The sequence below is a fragment of the Apteryx mantelli genome, chromosome 1, assembly GCF_036417845.1.
Source record: "Apteryx mantelli isolate bAptMan1 chromosome 1, bAptMan1.hap1, whole genome shotgun sequence".
Classification (NCBI taxonomy): domain Eukaryota; kingdom Metazoa; phylum Chordata; class Aves; order Apterygiformes; family Apterygidae; genus Apteryx; species Apteryx mantelli.
The window spans coordinates 142,196,009-142,218,373 of record NC_089978.1 but is presented as its reverse complement, the minus strand read 5'-3'; the positions used below and the strand labels follow the sequence as shown (position 1 = coordinate 142,218,373).

At 38.8% G+C, this 22,365-nt stretch overlaps 1 protein-coding gene across 10 annotated transcripts in view; it reads left to right on the top strand.

Annotated features, from left to right (window-relative positions):
* Positions 1–22,365, top strand: part of PPARA (peroxisome proliferator activated receptor alpha) — a 77,644-nt gene that overhangs the window by 32,437 nt on the left and 22,842 nt on the right. For 2 of the 10 annotated variants that reach the window (XM_067305016.1, XM_067305007.1), the window contains exons 5-9: positions 403–506; positions 4,368–4,461; positions 12,079–12,205; positions 18,260–19,094; positions 20,303–20,729. The gene's annotated coding sequence lies outside the window, so the exon portion shown is untranslated. The other 8 variants (XM_013947614.2, XM_013947612.2, XM_013947613.2 and 5 more) reach the window with 6 other exon arrangements.

Here is a 22,365-nt window from a genome sequence, read left to right as displayed (position 1 = left end):
AGGAGGGAAAAAGGAAAGGAATTATATACAGATATGCAGAAGTAAAATAAATAAAATACAGGGAAACCCCTTAGAATAACTCAGTTAAAAGCTAAATATCTGGTGACACTAGTATATAGAAAAGCAGACTTCAAAGAAGCTCATAGAATTTCTTGCTGTTGCCTTTTTTTTAAACTATACATCCAGCTTTTTATTCTGACTCTCACTGTGTTTTGGAGTGAAATGATCTGAGAAAAGGGTTTTTTTTACTGGCAAGACTTAGGGGTTATTATGAGGGGAAAAAAAAACTATTTGGAAAATATGCTGAATATTGTGAGTATTATAGGAAAGATTTGGAAACCTGATGGATTTGCATCCAGCTCTGAATGCAGCAATGGAAGTGCTCATTTTTATTTCTTCTAGGTTCACTGTCAGATTATTTCCATGATGTTCCCAGAAGTGAGTGAAGCGTTTCAGATACAGTTTCACTAAAGAGAGACAGATCTAGCTGCACAAGGACCTGTCAGGTACTATTTTGTTTACTTCTGTCTGTTTGCTAACCTCAAACTTCAGTGAGTCACGATATTTTTACTGCTGTTCCATCCATGCCACAGGCTTTAACACACTCCTCTGCTTAATTATTAACAAGGTCCAAAGGTATCCACCCCTCTCCCACACAGATCTTTCAGCTAAACACAGCTCCATAACCTCTTCTTATTTAAAATTGTTCTTTACTCTTTAGATAAATAGTGTTTATAGTTGATACTTTAGTGTTGCAGAAATAACTTCCTTTCCCCAATTCTCTAAGAACACAAGGTTTTGAATGTTACTACTCCTACTGCTGCTTACATTCTTCATGTCCAAACAAATGGGACTTGCCCATGCTCCAGTCTTGCAACCATCTACTGGCTTGGCTTGTTTCATGATCCAGTTGAAAATCACAGTCTTTTTCTAGATTCTCTATAGCCTTTTTCTAAATAAAATGAGTTCGTTACTCTTCTCTGATTGCTCAGCTCACCCACTAATGTCATCTTCTCTCTTTCTTTGGTCAGGGTTGACTGTGCTTTGATGCCAGGCCGATTTCTCAGTGGTAGTACAGATGCAAGGTCACGGTTCCTTCATCACAGCATGCCACCTCTCCATATCATGGGGGATGTGCTGTGAAATAGATCAGGAAACCACTTGTATTTCCTGCAGTGTTTTTATGATTTTTCAGCTGAATAGGTCTCCTGATCTGGTTCACAGCATGACCCTGAAAAGAGCTGGTGTTGGAAAGTTGAGGGGTGATGCTATGTCACTGTACGATGGTGTTGGTGCTGGGATTGTTTCTGAGGCCACAGGATCAGAAAACTATGGCCTTTCTGCTCTTGGCCTGACATGGGTCTTCCCTGAATTTCTGCCACATAACAAGCTTGTTAATATGTCTTAGCAGTGTAAATCTTCACGCATTTTCAAATATCATTTGACCTCTGTCATTTATTGTGTTATTTTAATGTCTTTTTTGCAAATTATTTTATCAAATGTTTATAACAATTTTAGAAGTACAGTCTTCCTTTAAAAAAAGCTAAATAGGAATTAACTGTGAATATTGATTCACAAAACAAAGCTTGACCGGTATAAGGAATGGTGAGAAATACTTCAGTGAGAACACTGATGATCAAAGTGTGATGGAAAAACTGGTACCCGAAAAGTATCAGTCCAACTGTACGTGTGCTTGTTTTTTAAAAAACCTTGAACAAAGAACCCAGAGATGAAATATGTGATTGTTCTTCAAAAAAGTTCTAGCATCCATTCAAAGTATCAGTCATGAATGCTGGAAAAGATTGGGGAGTGGCACAGTAAGACTTAGTCATAGCCTGGAAAACAGGGAAAGCAAACAATTTAAGATAAATAGTTACTCAGCTAATTGCTTTGAGTAAGTCTCCGATTTACACACCCTAGAACCCAAACTCAAAATTTTTACTTGATAGATTGAGCTTGGATACCTGTACCAAAGACAAATATCTTGCTCTTCCTCCAGGGGAAAAAAGAGGAATTATTAGGGGCTTTCTACAACTGTTCGTGTCATAGTATTGTTCGAGGTAGTACAAGCAAATCAGAAAAGAAACTGTTTGCCTTTGTAGTAGTGCGAAACTGTAATCAGACGAGCTCTGGAAAATGCACCTGAGAGGAGAAGAGGTACTGGTGACTCCTGGTGCATATTCTACCTGCTTGCCACATGATTCCACTCTCAAAGCAGCGAGGAACATATACTTTCCCTTTAATTGCCTCAGTGAAAAATCCAGGAACTTAGCTTTAAACTCGCCTTCAAAAGCAGCTTAGGCCAAGTCACTGGACTTTGCACCAAAACAAATGTACGTGCACATGATTCACACTGACTCTCTTTGGGTGCTCTAGCAGTAACATAACTTTAAAAATCACTGCATCTGCTTGCTAAATAAATGTGCTTGTACCTTTGGTGCATAAAGAACTCGGTCTGAAGTGAACATACTTAGTATGGAGGCAAACTTAAGCTCCTACTTCAGTTTTACTTTCTGTGTTTGAACTGAATTATTTACAAAGAGTTGAGATCACAGGAAAATAATATTTACATGGTAGCTCCTGTCTTAAATTCTGCATAACAAATGAGGAAAGGAGCAAAAACTACTGAACCTTAGATTAAGGCTACAATAATCTAGAGAAGAATAAACAAGTACTGATCCTTCGATCAGTAATCTAATCTGAGCATGCAAGGGAACATGCATGTGCTGCAGAGGTATATGGGAGGAAACAGTACATGTTTTAAAGAAAACCAAGCTAAAGTGCTAATAATTGTATTAAGAGACAAGTTCCACCATACATTCTTTCTTGCTTCTGCCTTCTAATATTTCATGCTTATATCACAAGCTCTTTAGGGAAAAGACATTATTAGCAAGATTATTAAAGGATAGCAGGCAGAGCATAGGGTATTAAGGGAAAGAAAGGTTGGGAACTGGAAGCAGATGTCAGGGAGGAGTACGAAGTTGATGTAGATAATTGAAAGACTTGAGAAGAAGAGTAAAATATAGCTTTAACCGGAGAGTGGGAAGAATGAAGGCCAAAAAAAGATGTTGCAATAGTGAAATAATGAATAAGATAAGAATCATAGTTACAGTGGTGATGACAGAGGGATTTTAAAGATGTCACCCAAGAGGAGAATCTCGGTGTGACAGATAAAATTCTGAATGTGAAACTGAGACTGGGGAAAAGGAGGCAACAAAGACTTCATTCAGCTAGCAGATAGAAAGTAGGAAGAAGTGAGAAGCCTGGATAAGAAAAGAAAATCCTTCTTTGAAATAGGAAACATTCAAAAAGTATTCAGTAGAGAGGAGTAGAAGTACAGCGATCAATAAGTGAAAATGCAATTAAATTAAGAATTAATTTAATTAAAAGTATGTATAGTTCCCAAGATAATCAGAAAAACTTGCCATACTGGAGCAAACTATTGCCTGTTTGGTCAAATATCACGGCAAGCACCATATGCAGCAAAGGAAGGAGCAAAAAAAAGCCCAGTAACAGAAAAACAAAACTTCTCCCTACTTCAAGATACAGAGCAGTGATTTCTTTTCTAAAATTGTATAATTTTATTCCATTAGGTAAAACTGATTTTTTAACAGTAGTTATAGACAATAATACCAGATATAAATCTGCTAAATCTTGCTGTATCTGGTAATACAGGATCAAGTACAAAAAGAAATAGATAGAAAATCTTATACTGGAGGAAGAAACCATTCAGATGAGAAGAAAGGGAGGATTTGGGAGGAAAAAAAATACAGTTCAGTGATAAGAGTAATTGCTTGCTCCATAAACTGTTTTCATGTTGGAAAGTTTCCCCTGTGGTTCCTCGATGTCCTGCAGAAGGTTCAAGTGTGGGATCCCCCGCAGAAAGAATGTGGAGAAGGGCACCGTTTTCTCCATCTCTTTCAATTTACTCTTAATGTGTACTTCCTCAATCAGTGTAAGAAAGGTGCTTGTTTGCCACTAACAGTTTTTCTTTAGAAGAACTTTTTTTTAAATTGAAATGGAGAAATTAAAAAGATGTAATGATGGGGGGGAGAGACTGATCACATTAAAAAATTTTTAATTTAACAGTTCTCACCATTGCTGCCAATAATGCAGCTACCCATAGCAACAATGACAGTACCAGCATAAAAAGCATATCAGTTATCAGAGAAATTCTAAACACCATGGGATATGAAGGGTTAATTGATAAGTTGAAAGCACTGTCATCTTATATACAACTGTTCTTACTCTTCTTGCTGCAGGAAGAGGGGGACTGACATCTGGAATGTTTGATCTTGATGCTCTGACAGATAATGAATTATTTCTGTAGTAAGTAGAGAGTAATGAGTAATGTCATTTTCAAACAGGGATATTTTTGATGGATAAAAATGATCTGAATGATTGAGTACGTATCTTACACTGATGAAGTGGCATGGTAAACATCTCTAATGAAAATTAAATGTAAGTAACAATTTTAATCACTTATTTTGATGGAAAATGAAATCTTGACATAGATTTAAAAAAAATCTGATACTGAGCTAATTTTGTGGCAAAATAGACTTGTGTAAATCTATAACCTGAATCTTGGTTCTGTCCAAAACCTGTCATGTTAAAATGAGGCAGATGACCCTGATAAGATTTATCTTAAAATGTTTTAATTTATCACTCTTAGTCTTAGAACTTTGGTCTAATCCAACACAGAGACATGTATCTAAAAACAACCAAACCTCAAAAACAACCTGCTCTAAAACAACAAAATGAAGCAGCGCAGAAATTTCCCTGAGAAAACTGCGGTTACACTGGGACTGAACTGTATTCATAAAGGAAGGTCAGGGTAGATAGATCTCACAGGTCTCCTCTGTTTCACCAGTTTGGGCATTTTTAAGGGAGTTGATTTGGAGATTTGATTTGGGGTTTGATTTGTTATTTTTTAACGATGATTTGTATATTGTGTTTGCAAGTAACCTGCACATTAACTGAAATGAATCACATGTAATCTACTTCTGTTCATTATTACTTGGGACCTTTGAATTCAAATTATTTTGACCAATCACAAATGGGCAGGATTCAGCATGCACAAAAAAGTCTTAAATAACACTCTGATGTTTTTATATACTTCTGTTAATGACTTCTGTTCATAAAACTTGTTCTCTTGAGACAGCCTGGCCACTTGTATTCCTTAAAGAATAAGAATGTGATAAAATTAAAATAATTTTAATTTAGTACATGTTAGTTCATTAAAACTTCAGCAGTCACAAAAAGAGAATCAAATATATTGCATTTCAGCTTACAAAATGCTGGATACTATGTCTGGTCTCTACAGTTTCTGTTAAAGTATATACTTATATGGGAAGGAGCTATTTTACTTAATATAACGACTTTGTTAGGAAGGTCCTTCATGATGACACAGCAAAAATGAGGCACATCATTGTCTGTTAAAATTCCTATCATCAGATCAGCAAGGGAGAAACCACAGCAAATATTTGAATGCAGGGTCGGCCCACTTTGTGCATTTTGCCAGTAGTTGGAGGAGGTGGTGAATGCATAGCGAACTGTTGCTATTACAGTCTGTTTTCCAAACTTACAAATGAGTTTGTGCTCTGTCCTGAATGGATCTGTTAATATACTTCTACAGTCATAATTGTTACAATACTGTAGTATATTTTGTTGAAAAATTGCAAACAAAAACATTTTATTACAGAAATGCTACTTGTGACTCTAAAGATCTATGACAAAACCAGCTGGATACCGGAAAGATGGAAAATCGACTACTGCCTGTTTCACAACTGTCAATCTATTAAGCGATATTAATATGATTAGTGCATAATAATAGAATAGAACACTAATTAAAGCTTATTCCATCTAAAAGTCTAGTAAGCAATCTAATTCCAGATTTCTAAAGGTTGCACATTCAAATAGCTAATGGATGTTTATGATACTTAGTATGTTATTAAGATTTGAACTGTGATATGAATTTATGCAATCAAATCAATAATCTACATTTTAAAAGAGGTTTAAGTACAAAAGGATTCAGTATCGTCCCTCGGGTAAAGATTTTAAATGTGGGATACGTTTTCCTTCTTTATTACAGGTATTTTCTGCAACACCAGCCATATTTATGGACAAAATTTATGCAACTTGTTTAAGAGAAAACAGTTCCAAAATAGGGCTTAACAAAGTTCTTCTCCAGGTCTTGGATAAGACAGTCATCTTAGCTGATTCTGCTAGAAACAGAGGTTGTTAAGAGTCTGGTATCAGCTAGCGCAGGATGGGCAATCTATAGCTTATAGACAGGAAATGGCCCACAGCTCATTTTAAATCACAACAAATATTTTTGTATTTTTACCGCCTTTTGGGTAGCGTTAATGTGTGACTCTCTACAAGGTATATGAAACTTGAGCCTTGGAAAAGAGAGCTGATCTCTTTAGCTAGGACGAAGCCTAGCCACTCTGGCATTCTTCTCACTAGAAATGACTAAGTCCTGACTGTGGCAGAACTCTCAAATTTGTAAATTCTAAAGGCAAAAGCCTGCAACCTTGCCAAGATTTTTTTTTTTTTCCTTGAAATTTCACTGTAGTGTTAGTACAATACCGTCTTTAGGAACAACAGTAGAAGTATGCATGCAAACTGACCACCTAAATCTCGCCAAAAAGTTCAATATGGAAACTCAAAGGAAAGTGTTCCCGCTCTCCACAGCTTCCTCGACAAGACAAGGGGGAAGCAGCTTTAAGAGCTGATTACATACCCAAATTAAAACGTTGTATATATATTTTTAACTGTACTCTTTTTGCTTGTATATATTTTCAGGGGAAAAAAAATGAAAAAGAAATAAAACCAAACTGAATGAAAAGCACACATTCAGATAACATCTTTTATGGAAATAGTCCCTGATCCTTGTTACTGGCTGAGCTGTATTACACATAGACTGTAGGGTGGAATATGTAGGTGTAAAGTTGGATGTTAACTTTTTAAACCAGCTGACTCTTGTGGCTTTGGGTGTTGGCTTGCCTTGGAGTAGAACTTGGAGCAGCACTACTAATCAGTAGAAGTCTGGTTGTGACCAAAGCCAATATAGCATTTTGAAATATTTTGGAAAAAAACTTAAATTACTGTAAATGAGGGCTTTCATTAGCTTCTGTTTTCTGCTGTTGATACTATCTTTTATTGGTCTATATGGAGGCACACTTTCTGGATGTTCTTCATCCTCTGTCATTACTGTTGATTCTATACTGAATGCTCTAATGTCCAGATCTGTGTGCTTAATCTCAAGGTTGAGAAATTTATGGAATTAAATATGGTGCTTGCAGTAGTAGAGACTGACTATCCAGGATAGAGTTTCCTTTTCTTCCCTTCTGCTCCTATTCTTCTCTCTTCTGAATGGCCACAAACTATAATTCTGTGAAGGAGTAAAAATAAGCAAAAGCTATGTGTGTAGGCTTGCTACACATAAAAGAACTTCATATTATAAACATCTGAAATGGGTCATGTTTTCTCCTCTTGGCATCTGCCAAGTAAAGACTACTCAAGTCAATAATAAAGTGCAATTTTTTTTCAAATGGAGCATAAGAGTAAAAATGCGATTAAAAAATTAAGTGATGACTACCATGAGGATAATTGAGAAATGTAATACACATGAAGCACTCAGACATTTCTGTTTAAAAAAAAAAGGATTCTCTTTTAAAAAACATGTATTTATGCTTTTGGGTGCGTTTTGAAGACCTTCAGTCCCTGAGAGACTGAAGAAATCAGTCATTTACAGATGATTTTTCTTCAGGATTTTGTGTTTATGTTTTTGGTTTTTTTTTTTTTTGGGGGGGGGGTAGCTGTTCCCTGTGATAACTTTCTAAACAATATAATGCTTTTTTTCTGGACAGCTGCAGGTACCCAGCAGCCCGCGGCCTGCGTGATGACCGGGCTGGGCCCGTCTCATGCTGGGTCCGGACGGTGCCGCTGGAGGGGGGCCGCCCTGTCAGTCTGCGCCTCCGACCCGCGCGGGCTGCTGCTCCTGGGCACCGCAGAGCGCATCGGGGCCGGTTGTACTCCGCTTCCTAAGGGTGTGAGGAATGCGAGTTGGAGCTTTTTAGGCGCAAGCGGCCCGGGATTGCGGCCTCGAGGCAGGGACTCGGGGACGGTATAGGGCCGGCGGCTCGTCCTCTCCGCTGCAGCGGGACCCTCCCGCGCCCCACAGGTAGAAGCCGCCCGTGTCACGTCAGCGCCCTCCCGGCCCGGGGGGGGGGGGGGACCGCGACGGGCCGAGCCGTTCCCGGGCGGGGAGCCCTGTCCCGGCCGAGTGCCCGCTGCGCCGCGGCGGCGCCGGGGCCAACGGCCGCCCGCGAGGGCGGGGGCGCGGGGCAGTGCGGCGGGCAGGCGCTGGGCACTCGTCTCACGCGTGAGCGGGGATGCCGCGGCGGCGCGGGCCCGTTGCCGGCCTCAGCCCCGGCCGCGCTGCCGCTGCGTGTGACCGGGCAGCGCTGCGTGCGCCGCTCCTTCACGTGAGCGCCGCGACCTGGCCTCCGCGCTCCGCAAATAGCTCGGCGGGCGGATAAGAGGCAGCGCGAGCCCAGACTTTGTTCCCAGGCAGCGCTGCGTGCGCCGCTCCTTCACGTGAGCGCCGCGACTTGGCCTCCGCGCTCCGCAAATAGCTCGGCGGGCGGATAAGAGGCAGCGCGAGCCCAGACTTTGTTCCCAGGCAGATGCCTTCGCCCCCTGCGCCAGCGCCGGTTTGTGTCTTCACTCTCTCGTCTTTTCTTTGCCCTTGAGCGAAAGTTGTGGGCGAGCCGGGCTTGGCTTTCCCCTCTCCCCGCGCTCCGGGGCGGCGTGGGTCGCTGCCGGGGTCCTGAGGGGCCGCGCGAGCGGCCGTCGCCGCGGGGGGCCGCGGTGCGCGGGCGGCGCAGGACCGTGCCCGCCGGGCTGTTCCTTGCGCGTTTCCCCTGGGGGGGGGGGGTGAGGGGTGTTTTCCTCTGTTTTTTCGTCTTTTTTGTTTCAGCTTATCGCCGGGTGAGTCTCCCGCGGGGCAGGGACGCGGGGCGGGGGGGCTGTCACGGCGTGGGGGAGACGGGAGGGGCGCGCGGAGGCCGCCGCCCTCCCCCCCCCCGCCACAGGTTTCTGCCCGCGGAGCCAATAGCAGGCGGCCATTGTGGGAGGTGTGTGCCTCGACCTCACTTCCGGTACCTGTCACCCTGCCGCCCGGCGTCAGTCGGACACGGGATCGGGGTAATTCTGCCCTTCGCCCCCCCCCCCCCCCCGCGCCCCGCTGGGGTGTGCGCGCTGGGCGGCCGCGGGCGGCGAGAGGGTGCGTCCTCGCGGGCAGCGGTGGTTGGGGCGCGGCGGCTGGGGCGCGCGCGTGGCGAGCCCCGCGCGGCACCGGCGGCGGACGCAGCTGCGCCTGCCTTGCCCTGCCCCGCTGCGCTCTGCTCCGCTCTGGGGCCGCGGGCGTCCGCGGGCAGCAGCGCCGAGCTGCCTGCCCGCCGGCCAGCAGTAATGCACGGTATTAGCATCGACGGCGCAGATCCTGCTTGTGTCCCTCGCTTGGGCTTTGGCGGGGAGGGGGCGCGGGCAGTTGGAGCGGAGTCTCTGTCTCGCTAAAACGGTGGCAGTTTAGCTAACCACTTGGTCTTTTTTCTCCTTTTTCTCTCTTTTTTTTTTCTTTTTTTTTCCGTCGTTGTGTTTTGAAACGTTCTGCAAACCCGCGGCGGCGGCAAAGGCGAGGAGAGGGAGTTAGCTGGTTTGGGGAGATGCTTTAGCTATTACTGCTGTTCCGCTTGGGCTTCACGCCTCCAGTTTGCCTGTGTGGGGAGCCGCGGTGGGAGGCGGCCCGGGGTCACAGGGGTTAAAGAACCAGCAGGAACCAGCCCTGGCAGAAGTTAGTGTTTATAGCTAAAAGCAATCTGGGAAACTTTATGGGGAGACTTCAGGGTGTTGGGGGGAGGGGAAGAGAGAAAGGGAGAGAAACCCTGTCATTTAAAGTGCTGTTTTGCTATTGCAGCATCTCCTGAACACAGCACATTTAAATTGTCCTTACCTAATTTGAGAAAGCAACATATGCAGCAGATGGAAGATAACGTATTTGGAGGTTATCCTTCAGGCAGATTGTGCTTTTACCTTTCAATTGGCCAGAGAAAACTCGTGTATCCTTGGAGGGAGGAGTGGGTCAGTGGCAACTCCACTTAGATTTGCTTTTGTGGTTTGACAGGAAAAACGCATTCTTGATTGTCCCTACAGGGCTGTCCACTTGCTTTCTGAAAGAGTGGAAAAGATAACACTCAAATAGAAGCAGAAAGAAGTGTTAAAAGTTCTTGCTTTTAAGTTGGAAACGGCCTTGTCTATTCATAGTAAGATTAGCCCAGTCTCACTGGCGTGAGTAGCTATTCCTAAGGTCTCTAAGGGAAGAAGTATGAGTACAGGATTCATCAGACAGGATTATCTGGAATAATGATGTTTGGCACTTTTGTGGCATTGGATGTCATAGAAGTGCTGCGCAAATAAAAAAGTTGCATAAGTTTTGTTGGGAAGCAGAGGTTTCATCAACCTGTTCTTGTGTTACAGAATGTGAACATACTTTCTTATTAGCATTTAACACTAATATTGGGCTGAAACTCACTTTTTTTTTTCTTCCAGACAGCAAAATCGATAAGCTATAAAAACAGCATCCTTTATACATTTTCAATCACTATTTTAATAATGAGGATACCTGCTCTCGTGCTGAAACTGACAGCAGTGGGGGGTCATGTGATGTGGTCACAAGTCCACTCAGAACTAAAGCAGTATCATAACTGTTATTTGGCCTGAGCTATCAAACAGCCTTTGGCTGCTAGTTACTTTTAATGGCAACTTTTTGGATTTAAGTAGCACAATGTATTGTTTCAGAAGGATGAGTGTGTGAACTGACCTTATCAGAGATTTGTAAAACTGTGTAAGACAGCTTGCTCTCTTTCTTTTTCCATGTATGGAAGGAACACTTGACGTAGTCCAAAAAAAAGTTCTTACCAATCTGCTGATGCCTTATATTGAATCTCATCCTCTATGATCAAGTAGCCTAAGGAGTTTTGGTTACCTGTTATGATCCTGTATGTTGTGAAAACCTTGTATTTTTCTCACTTGCATTTCAGTATTTCTTTAATGTCTTCTTTTTTTCTACTCATGTTCCTCAAAAATGTAGTCCCCTTAAAGGGAATAATGAATTTTTAGCCACGGAAAAGTGGTTGCATTGCAATTGTGATATTGTATGGTTATGTTTTAAATATTATAAGATATTTAAATATTTAATATTTAAAATATTTTAAAACATTACAGAAGATGATAATATCCTACAGCAGTGTAGGACGCATGGCCTAAGATATTCATCTTGTTCCAGAAAATGGATTATAGTGCTCACTATTGACTTGGGGTAGTCAAGGATAACATTGTGGGGGGTTTTCTCTCTTTGCTTTAACTTACCTGATGAGATTTGAGTTTTGAGTTCTGTTTCTTTTGCAAAGGAAATATTTGTTACAAGAAAAAAAAAAAACTCCATAATTGTCTGCGAAAATAAAGGGGTTTTTTGTTTTGCTTGCTTGTTTGTTTGTTTGTTTGTTTGTTTTAAACAAGCCCTCTAAAGTATATAAAAGTAAAATCTCTACCTTTGGGTCATGAATGGCACTTCAAAGACCTATTGCAAAGACACCTTGTGGATGTGCATGTGTGCAGTAGAAACCATCGCTGCTCTAACAATTTGTCCACATAAATACTTGGATATTTTTGAGAATGCTCTTTATGAGTAAAAGTATTTGTTTTATAACAGATAATTAGGAGAATATCACAAGACTTTCGCTAAAGTGGTATTAACTGAGTGCTTTTCATTTCTTCTAATATGGAGAAAAAAGATCAGAATGTAGCAGTCATAGACCCCACTTAGCTAGATGTCAGAGTGGTCCTGCTGTAAGAAAGAGTTGTATTAATAAATAGATTTAAAAAATAACATTAGCTCAAATGAAGTGATAGTATATTTTTCTGAAGAAGCATAAAGAAATATATTTTTTAATATAGAATGGTAAGCTTTGGGAAATTTTTGCTCACTCTATTCATTTATTTATTTTTAAGAAAGAATGTCAGCAGCTTTTTATTTGTGAAGAGCCACATGTTAACACCAATGTGCATGTGACATGGAAAAGGAACAGATTATGGAAACCAACTTCTGTTTCAACCTTGCAGGAGGCTGCATGAAGTGGTGAGTAAATATGTGGATTGAGAGCTATCTTGGCATGGTTTTTTTGGACAGCTAGAGAAGAAAAGCATTTGAGGAAGAATTTCTGTATAGAATGGTTATGTATAGTCAACTGACAAGAAAATAAATGTGAGCAAATAGTACAAACAAATATTTGATAGATGGAAGGTAACAGCACAATCTGGAGAACAGAGTATTTTTTCCATATTTTCTGATAGTTGCTGCTGTGTTGTACTTTTAAACAGAAGGAAATTGTGTAAAGGGTTATTCAGTAGAATTCTGAGTTCTGAATATTTTTAGAAGTAGAGTGCTCAGTATCTCACAGGACCAGGTGTATAAAATTAAATATTAAAGAACTTTTTATGAAATAGAGTGCTGATATTTCCTGAATGAAAAAGTACTTCTGTAAGATTAGACCCTCAGTCATCACTGTACTCAAAATAAACTAAAACCTCTCAATCTATTAAGTGTAATATTTGGCTTGTTTTTAAAACATGAAATGTTTTAAACATTAAACTAAAACCTCTCAATCTATTAAACGTAACATTTGGCTTGTTTTTAAAACATGAAATGGATATGGAGCAGACTGTTGTGTGACCAGATTGCATGTGCCATTGCGGTGTTACCAAATCTGATTCTGCTTCCTCATACCAGTTCTATTAGTTTCTGTTTATGAAACTATATTTATTTATAAATGCTTTGCATGTGCCTTTAAATATTTAGTAAGTATAATTTCTGTGTTCAGTTAAGGACTTCTTATGCACAAATTAATACAAATTATAAAATACAGTTCACAGGCAGCCTAGTTCTGATTTAGGCCTGAGTTGTTACATGACTGGTTTGTGTGGTTTTGTTTGTTGTGTTTTAAAATACACTAAGCGTGAGCTGTAGAAACTTTTTTTTTTTTAAACTTTGCAGCTTTAAAAGTGAGAGCTAGCAGATAGGAGAATAGAGTGAACAAACTATGTCTAAATTTACTGAGTTCAAGTTATCTTATACCTGTGGAAACACTTAACAGTGCGAGATAAATTTGCAAGCACTTGGAAAAGTACCTATCCTTTCTAGAAATGCTGATAACTTGATTTTTTTTTTTTTTAATTTATAAATTACAAGATCATTCAATTAATCTTTTCAAATAGTAAAAGAAACTTGTTCAAAAATGTGTCTGCCTTGAGGAACTTAGTTTAAGTAATTACTTGGCAGTTAGCAGCTACTGAAGTTGTAAGGTCCTTTGGCATTTGGTTTCAGCCAGATGAAATACACATGAAAGCCAGTGAGTGCAATATTTTATATTTTCAGTTTGTTGATATGTATGTGCAGATGAACTGCTGGTAGATTAACTTCTTACTCATCAAAGACTGTATAAAATCCTGGTGATGAGAGCATTTACTGTTGTGAATGGAGTTTATAGTTTAATGTAATTAGTGTTTTGCATGGGGAAATGCTATTGCAACCTGTCCTAAAATTATTTAGATTTAATATAAAAATATATCATTTGAAACTATTCTACTTGAAGGTTTTGAGGCAGGGCTTACTGTCTTTTGGGGTATATCCATGCATCCATCACAATGATGCTGTCTCAGTAAGTTCTAATATCTACCTGCAGAGTTGTATTGCAATTCATTTTTTTGTGTAACAAAGATAAGAGTGCCCACATGCCTTTTTGGTTTTGTTTTTTAAAATAATTCTGTTTTCTGGAAATGATTGATATAACAATTCACTGAAGAAAACACTGAATTTAAAGCCAGAAGGTGAACATTCGCCTGGTAAGAAGAACTTTTGTCTGTTAGCAAAATTTATTTGGAAGTGAAGACTTCAGTTACTGTTGACATTTCCTGGTCTCCTGTTAGTGTTACTACTTCAACAAGAATGTTAAGTACATGGCATTGGAGTTACAGTGCAGGCTCGCATTAAACAAAACAAACCCTTCTCTCATCTTTATTTTACATGGATGAAGAATGTTCCCTAGAGTAGTTAGGCTGAAAAATATAATATGGAACCATATGGATTTGGGGTGGGTGGGAAGGAGAGGAGAGAGGAGGAATGGGCATTGTGTCAAAAGAGACTGTGTTTGGAGACTCTTGGATTTATTATCAGGCAGTGCTTGATAGCATCTTTACAATAGGGCTGATGAATGCTTCTTTACAATGATCCAGTAATTCACCCACTCTGAAATTTTTTACAAAGCTCCCAGGTCATAGTGGATATTGTGGGCTTGCTGGCAATTTTAGGGGGAGATTACAGGCAATGTACATTGCTAGCAAAAAATTATGTTTATAATGGAGGCTAGAACTAGGTTCTTGATGAAGTTAGTAGTCTTAAGAATAATTTGAGAAAATAACTAGGACAGATACAAAATACTGGACACTGAAATTTAGTCAGCCAAGTTGGATATGCCTAAATGCAGTTTCCCAAATTTTCTTCCTTAATGTGTAGATGAACATTCAGTTTTGAGGAAGTGTGCTGAATTATTAGGATTTTTTGGTTTTTTTTGTCCATGCAATATGCTGTATGGATGCAATTTCACTAGAAGAGAGCTGTGTAAACAGGAGAGTTTTCTGTCTACTGTGGTTTTAGACAGGTTGTTGGCAATTTTGCTCTGTGACTGATGTTGTTGTGTTGTATGTGTGTGAAATGTAAAAATGTGGTAGTACGTATACTCATATTCCACATCCACAGAGAAGAACACATAAGAAATTTGAACTGTTTTTTACTTCTGAAATTAATTTTTTATATATATATATATATTTATATGCAAGTCAGGACAAAAGGCTGCTGTGCACAAATAAGCAGGTCAGACAGAAGAAACAAGTCAGGTAGTAGCTTTTGAAAATGTGTAGCTGAGAGACGAGTAATTCCTGGCATAGAGTACTGCTTTTGAAAAAAGCAGCAGCTGTACATTTTGTATATTGTATTTCCATAGAGATGTGACTGTACATAAATAGGCCAATATTTTCAAACAGCTGTCAAATGTTCAGCTTCTAAAAGTATATTTTGGGCACCTGATTTTTCAGCATACTGAGCTGTCATAATTCTAACTGAAGCCATGGGGAGTTGCATTTTCTCAAGTTAATAAGTCCTGTGGAAATTTAATACTAATTATCCTTTAAGAATAGAGACCTGTTCAGTTTACAGCTCTCACTGTCTTCTACCTGGGTTAAATAAATAATATTAATTAATATATACAATTATATAATATTTATTATCATATATATTATATATTATTTAAAATATCTAATATATATTTTTATATTTAATTAACATATATATAAATAAAAACATAGAATAGAGTGTCCCCTCTCTGTATGATATATGATAGTCCTGCAGATAGGAGGCTTACAGTGGGAGGTGTGGTTACACAGCGTGGGCTGAGCTGATCTAGCAACTGTTGTTAAAGATCAGTCAGTCATGCTCCCTCTTTGTGCTTCTTTCCCTTGCTACCAACCATGCTGTCCCATCCTTTCTTTGTGCTGGCCCCTTAGTGAGTCAGTTCAGCTAACTCTGACTATTTATATTTTTCTGTGTTCTGTTTATACCAGTTTAATGAGCTGAATTGTCTCACTGACGCTGTGTCTGTACTGGGGAATATACTAGGCCAGGGACTATTATCTGGACCTGGAGCAAAGTGGCAAGATATAACTTGCTTGTCCACACCTAACTGTCTTTCTCCTGAAACTGTGTGGTTGTATCCGAACTGCCAGTTGAGAGCAGTTCACTGCTTTCCATGTGCTGTCCCTTTAACCATGCCTGGGTATTTGTCTAGAAGAGTCCTAGCTGATATGGGCCAAAATGGTGTCAGAGAGCACATTAACAGTATGGCTTAGCTTGGGCTCTGGCCCTGTTTTATTTACTGTTATACATGTGGCCAGAGAGGTCAGGCAAGTGTGAGAGCCAATACAAGGGCGGGATGGAGCTGTGAAGCTGGAAGTGAAGAAGGGAGGAAGGCGTAGGATTGATGATGTCAGGGAGCTATGAAAGGGATATCCTTTTGATGGCAGGGAGCTATTAGATTACTTAAACTGGCTTGTTTAACTGTACCCATAATGTAACTTTAATTTGCAACCAACAACTTCTGTTTGGCTCTGCAGAGGACTTAAGTGCTGCGTTCCTGTAACTGCTTGTCCAAAGTCTGATTCAATCAGCTAAAAAGGCTTACAGAGTGAAATAAAACTGATATATGAAAGCGTATATATGTCTTTTTCAACAACGTTTCTCTTCCTGGCTGTTTCAGTAGTCTGTTGGTTTTCTTCTACCTTTCTGTGCTTCAGTTGCTTCACCAGTTTAAAAAAAGCAGTGAGGGGGAGCAGCAATGGCAATACTATTGTTAATACAGAGCTATTAAACCACTAAGTAGACGCCCTTCATTCATGTGAAGGGCCAGCAGAGAGCTTAGACATCAGGAAAATAATTGGATATATTTTGTCATTTTTGATTATGCAGGGCTGTGAAACTTGTGATCTCTATACTGCAGCAAATGACCTGATTTAGAACTGTGAAGTCATATGTCCCAAGTATATCCTCTATCTGACATGTCAGTAGCTTGGAAGTTCAAGTACTTGATGTCTATTTGCCAAAAAATGTAGATTCGTTACATTCATGCCTATTGCCAAGACTCCACTCAGCAGTGTTAATTCAGTGTAAACTTTTTTGTGTGTGTATGTGATACATCTGTCATGAGGAAAAACTTATGGTAAGAATTTCTATGTTACTGAAACAAAAGTGAAAACCTTTTTCTTTAATAAAAAAAAATATGAATTTTTTTTTATCACATTTCACTCTGGGTACTCTGAGTTGTAGCATGTCAATAAATCAAAGTTAGTTTATTTTGAGCAATTATTTTTTTAATGTAATAGCTGAGCCTGTAAAAGAAAAAAAATACTGTGAAGGAATGAGTAAAATTGTAATACACTGAAGAATAAGCAAACCAAGCAGCCTCCAGGTGCTGTTTGTAGAAGACATAAGAGTTTGTCCACTGGTAGGAGGGCATGAAAGCTAGCACATTGGGATTACCTCAGTTAATTTTCAGAAAGACACTTGCAAAAGAAACCAAGCAGAAGGGGCCTTAATATACGATATAAATCTTACCAAGCTGAATTTAGGTTATCAAATATATCTTGTTAGTATGACTGGGCAAGGGAATGAAGTTTATCAGTGGAATAAAACTATAGCAAATACACAGTGGGGTCCTTCTCTATGAAGAAGGCAAATTCAGGCTTCTTGAATCTCTTCCAGAAACAGATGTAAATTCCACTGTAGCTTTTCAAATAGTGAATAATCATGGTCTGTTATGTTTGGTGGTGAATCATGCAAGGGGTTGCAGCTGTGCAGATACTAGAGGAGTTGAGATAGATGACTAGAGCACCCGAGGGGATGAAGGAGATGATTTGAGGATGGGTTGGCATGGTTTATGAAAGAGAGGAGTAAGACAGCTGAAAGAGTATTGAAGCTAAGAGTGCTGGGGTAAAGCAGAAACTAAAACCTAAGATTTGGGAGTAGGGAGAAGGCTAGAGCCTGAAAAGGAGGTACATTAAGGTAAAAAGATTTTTTTTGTTAATCTCTAAAGCAAAAGTGGCAGTGTTAGATGTCAAAGTAACTAGACTTCTGTCCCAAGCCAAAAAAAGGAGAGACTGAGCTTAAATGGAGGTTTAAGCTGTAAATGAAAAGAGGAAACTGAGAGGCTTCATGTTCCTTTTAAAAGAATGCTGGTCATAAGTAGGGGGGCTACTGTATTAGCAGGTATAAATGCAGAGTTGTGATTTTTTATGTTGATCATTTCTAGTAGGGGGTCCTGTAATGAAATTGGGGATGGCAAAATTGGGAGTTTGTCAAGTGACCGAGTTGTGTCTGACTTGGTGTTCTGTGTTGTAGAAGGGGGGAATTGCAAATTGGTTGTGTTTGAAGGGCAGGTAAGATTGAATTAAAACTTTGAGTGATCTTAGTGATAAAGGAGGTGATCTTAATGTGAAAAGGTGAAAGATGGTTTGGACTTTTTAGCATGTTTGTTTAAATAATCTAATGCATCTGTTTGTTTTTCTTGTTTTTTTTTTCTCTTTTTAGATAAAAAGCATCCTTCCAAAGCAATCACTCTTTGCTTTATTCAAAAAGAATGTTGTCACTAGGATGGCTGTAAGAGCTAGTGTTTTTATCTACAGGTCAGAAGTCCTCAACCAAAGTGAATATTTAACCACTATTCTAAGGATAGACAATTATCTTTTTCCTCCTAAAGTATGTGATTAGGAGTCAAAGTGATGGACCCTGGAAAACTGTAGAACATTTCAAGTACTAACGTAACTTCAGGCATCCAGTGTACTCTTTCTGTTTTGCAAAACTTAGCAAGTATAAAACAAATTCTGAAAGCCACCTGAACAAAAGGAGGGGGAAAATTCCAGACTTACCTTGGAGGAGAGTTATGCTCCTAAACTTACTACACCAAAAAACTGTTTTCAGGATTATTTTCTCATCTCTTCTAGTCTATTTACCTAAGAAAATTGGGTATATGCAGTACTGTCTGCTGCCTTCTCCATTCCAATAATTTTGAACCTACTGGCAAGTCATGCCAAAATTGAGTAGTGATTGCAAAGGCATTAAAGTCCTATATTTTTTTATGAAAGTTGGCAACTGGAAAGAAGAAAGGAACACATTATTGACCCTGCTGAGGAAATGACGCAATGCGAGTTCAACAATTATCTGTTCTGTTTGGCCTGTCAATCGCCAATCAGCATAGGAGCACTAGCAAGCCAGTTGCAACATGTAACTCTGAACCAGCTACAGCATGCGTTTGCTGTTTGCCTAGTCAGTAGTTCAGGGACATTGTATGGGGAGAGTGAACTAGAAGTATTGTGAGAAAGCGAAAGATCGAGGAGGCATGATATGAAGACGTGGGGAGACAACGGTATGAAAATTTTAAGTTCTTGAATGCATATCAAGAGAAATTAAAGTTTTTATTTCTTCTCACAGAAGTTGTCCTTATTCCAGTGTTTTAATACTGCTAATAGTAAATACCAATGTGAATTCTACTTTTCATTTGTGGGTAGTGTCGTAAGTTAATGCCCTCAGGCTTTTGTCATGTTGTTTAAACTCACAGTTGTATACAACATCAAAAATCTCATTACCAGTTAACAAAATAACTCAGAATACTTGGTATCCATAAAATTCATCGGATTATGTTGCAGAATGAGGCCAGGTATTAGGTGTATTCAGCTGACAAGTATTTTTGTCACAGGAATTTTCCTTTGCTCTGTTGAGAGTAAGCAAGGTTGAAATCACACAGGAGTAATAAGTACACTCACAGAACAAAAGATTTAGTTAAGCATTTCTCAGCCTTCATTTTGGTATAAATTTAAACTTAAGGCAAGTATTTTTATTTATAACAAAGCAAGAATTATTAGTTTTTAGAGTATGTTACTACCAGTCCTGTCAGTAAGAAATGTCTGTTTAGCAGTATATAACAACTGCTGTCACGCATAAGGGTCTTTGGAGGCACGACAAAAGGAATTCAATATTCTAGTTTATAAGAACACATTTAAGGTATACATGAACCCGAAGGAATGTCAAAATCTTACTCTAGTTTTAGAAACTGCTTTTTGTTGAATTATCAAAGACCTTACTCAACTCTGTAAGTTAGTGGTGATTTTTTTCTTTTATATGTATAAATACAGACTGTCTAAAATCTCTTTGTTAGTAATAGTTATTAGACAGCTTTGCTTATGGTAACAGTTGTGATGTCCTGGATAGGAAAGTTGTGTATGTTGTATCTTTTTTTTTTTTTTTTAATCAAGCACATGAACAATTAAAATTTCTGAGGTATAGAGGTTTATGTAACAGTACAGTCAATATAATTTAATGGAAAATCGCCAGAAATTCTGCCTAGCACTGCCTTTGTATGTATTAAATTATAATTTTAATTGACAATTTTAGCTGTGCAGATGGCTTTAATTTGTTACCCTCTGAAGTTTATTTTTACCATATGTATTGAAAATGTACTCTGTAGGAGACTTAGCAAGGGGCTTACATTTTATTTACTTCAAAAATTGATTATATTGGAGGTAATCATTTAGTCACCACACTAAAATGCAATTTGTATTTGCCTTTTACCCACAGATATCTTTATCCTTCAACACATGAAGTCTCTAGAATATCAGGGCATCATTAGAAAATTGTTGAGAAGTTCCTCTGCATAATCTGAGATGCAGTACTCAATGTGTAAGGAAACAATTGCAACATTTCTGTTTAGTCTCAAGCATCTGGTTTCCAAGTGAGCACTGTGTTAGGACAGATGTGTAGGCTATTTGTAAATGCTGAATATGTAGGAATTGGCTTTGACTCAACCTCTAAAACTTTCAGATAATATTTTTAGAAGAAACATTGATGATGTTTTAGGAAATCTAATGTGTGCACGCAGTTCATAGGACATACTTTTTGTGTTTTTTTTTTAATCTCTCTTGATTTTGAGCATACCTTGCAGCCAGATACAGCTTCAGTCTGAGATACTGACCTGACTGCCAGAGCTCTGATTTCTCAAGCTGAGGTATTCTTCATTGTTCATTGATTCAAAATCTTGGCGTAGATAATTAGCTTGACAAACATTTGTACAATATTGCAAAACATAAAAAAGTGTTAAACTTTTAGGTGACTTCCAGATAAATGCATAAGTAGTTTTGGGACAGATGGGGAAAGTAAGAGAGCTTTAAGTTCATTAACATGGTAATAAAATATACCACATACTCAGATAACACATTTGTCTGAACGTGACCTTGAATCTTGGATCAAATAGCAAATACATAGGTGTCATGTTTGTCTGAATGTGACCTTGCTTTGGATCAAATATCAGTCATAAATCAAATCCTAGATTTTGATGTACACGTGCAGAAAACGACCTTTTAAATGATGCATCAGATCTTCAGTTCTCAGTAGTTCTGGTCTTCACATGTAAGTGTTCAGCAAACACAAAGAGCATCTGTGTGCAAAACACTGTAAATTATTTAAGCTTCATTGCCTAAAAGATGTTGTCATGAATGATTTAGAATCTGTAAATTTTGAAGCATGAATTGCTAGGGCTGCTATGATTAACATGTGTAATCATTTGGATCTGGTTCTAAATATGGAATAATTTAAGTGAACTATAACAGTGACCTGAACAGATATGGCCATTGAAAAGGCATCAGATAAAGGGCAAAATCTGGAGGTTGTTTGGAGAGGGAAAGAAAAAGGGAGTGTGTGTTGCAAGCATGAAGGTATATGTATCAGTAAATGATCTTTTTTTTTTTTTTTTAATTAGAAACTGTGGTGAACTGTAAGTAGTATATATGGGACTGAATTTGAACTTGAGAGAGAACACATAACTGAGAACACTGAGTACGCTATACCATAGTGGTTACTGAGTGATGTTGCCATGATTTAGTTTCTTGCAGGAAAACAAATCCTATTGTTTGAATCTCTCATTAAAAAATTATACTGACTTCACTGTTAGTGCATCAGAACTGCTGGATATTTTTACCTCTCGTGTGGATGTTTGCTTTATATGCATTAATAACTAATGTGATAAATTGAATAAACTTCCTTCATGCTGTTGTGCAGACATTTCTCTTTTTTATTGAAATTTCATAATGTTAATTTTACTATGCCTGTCCTACACTATTAAGGATGTAGTCAGTTCTCAACCATGTGTCAGAGCTTGTTTTTTTTTTTTTTTTTCCTCCCCTATAAAAGTGGAACCAGACACAGGATAAATGGAGAAAGGGAAAAATTTACAAATTGCCAGTTCTTCAGAATTTCTAGGCATCTTGACAACAAAAGTCCAAGCAACAACTAAAGACTTTTCCACAAAGTTTTCCGCTTAAGAAACTGACTGTGCTTGTTTTAAAGTCAGGAATCATCTAGCAATCAGACTGGCCTAAGCAGTAGAAACTATACTGTAGTTTATTTAAAAAAAAAAAAAAAAAAAAAAAGTTTTGAAGAAAACAGTAAAGCGAAGGAGAACAATGTTGGTTGCCAGTAATCCTAATGCAATATTATATAGTCTGACTAATACTGAGTAATACTATCTGAAGTCTTGACTAGTCAAGTCTCTTATAAGAATTTGAAAGATTCAGAAGATTTGGGTAAAAGAGAGATTTAAAAGCTTTACTTTACATACATACAGTTCCTTCTGACATACAGCTCCT